We start from the raw sequence: 1,744 nt of genomic DNA on the forward strand, positions 1-1,744 counted from the left end.
GAAGTACAGCGAAAAAAAATTGATGATGCTATATCACGCATGCAAAATAATTTTGCTCATGAATTAAAAAATACAAATGGCAAATTAAATTAAATAGTAAGGAGCCTAGAATTTGCACAGCGCAGTTGGGAGGAAAAGGAACAATTGATTATTCAGCTGAAGGAAGAAAATAAGGAATTACGAACACAACTATGCAACCAAACAAGTAAAATGACCACGAAAAAAATTACTAAGGAACTGACTGCACGGCAGGACTATCTTGATGACTATAGCCGCAGAAACAACTTAAGGATCTGCGGTATCCCGGAAGATAAAAAAAAAAAAAAAAAAAAAAAAAAACTGGGAGCAAACACAGTGGAAGGTGACGAAGTTCCTGAGGGAGAACTTTAACATCCAGTCCGACTTGGAGCGAGCACATCGCATCGGTACCACGTCGATCCCGGGGAAGTCGTGGCTCGCTTTGCTCGGTTCAGCGAGAGGGATGCTGTCTTTCAAGAGAGGAGGACGCTGAGAAATAACAAAAGCAACGTCTTTATCAATGAGGATTTCTGCAAAAATACGGTCGAGGTGAGGACAAACCACGGGGAGGATCTCAGGGATGCGAAGAAACAGGGAAGCAAACTTACCGGAGTTACCGAAAACTCGTAGTGAGGGAACGCACCCCTCCCCCCCCGCCTGCGCCTGGCCCCTACCCTGACACGACGCACTGTACGACATTCGGGTGCCACACTTACTGCAGCTTCCGCTTCTCCCGTTGCTTATGTCTCGGGAAATGCGCCGAGGACTCCTGCGGGCCCTGTGTCCGTCTCCGAGTGTGCCCCTGCTTCCACCCCAGCTCTTGCTCCAATCAACTCTCCCATGGAATTCCGAAACCTTCACCCGCTAAGCGAGGCGTCGACGCAACAGCCAACAGCCAGCGACGCCCCGGATGACAGCGGAACGCGCCTAGTCTCTGCCCTTGATTCCGAAGCCGCTGATAATGGCTTAAGAGCGGACGAAGCCCGCGGTGCCCGACAGAAAAAGAAGCCTCAATTCTATCAGGCTTAAGTGAAGGCCAGTAATTTGTCTGTGAAATAGTCAGTAACAGCCATGTTTTCACCGTCATTTTTCCCCTTTTATAACATCACAAACACAGAATTTCATTCGTTATTGTCTGCTTCAGAAGACATATTACCTTTACACATCTTGAATAACATTATTGCTGAACCTTTTGCCGCATCTGCGGATCCACATAATAATGATCCAGACGATTTTTTACTTAGCATGGAACATTACAACAATCCAATATGTAATTACACATTTCCAGATGATGGTATAACACATAACAATTCTAAGAGTAGTATGTCAATATTAGGTTATAATATTAATAGTATACCTGAAAATCTTGAAGAATTCATTAATCTGAGTGAAACTAAACTCTCGGATGATATCGAGGACTTATATGATATCCTTAATTACTGTAAATTTACGCTTAATGGGTGACGTGGCAATTTATGTAAAGAGTGCACATAATAGTTCAGTTCGCAAGGGACTAACAGTCAAGGAAACCTATATGGAAGCACTTTTCATTGAAGTGAAGAATGGAATTGGTAAAGACAACATTGGTGTGATATATAGATGGCCTAAAACTGACTTCAAATTATTTATTCGTAAACTTACATGTCTACTGAACAGTATAAATAAAGAAAAAAAGACAATTCATATAACTGGTGGCTTAACATTAATTTAGTGAAGCAGGCTGACC

Source organism: Penaeus chinensis, chromosome 39 (assembly GCF_019202785.1).
Source record: "Penaeus chinensis breed Huanghai No. 1 chromosome 39, ASM1920278v2, whole genome shotgun sequence".
NCBI classification, from domain to species: domain Eukaryota; kingdom Metazoa; phylum Arthropoda; class Malacostraca; order Decapoda; family Penaeidae; genus Penaeus; species Penaeus chinensis.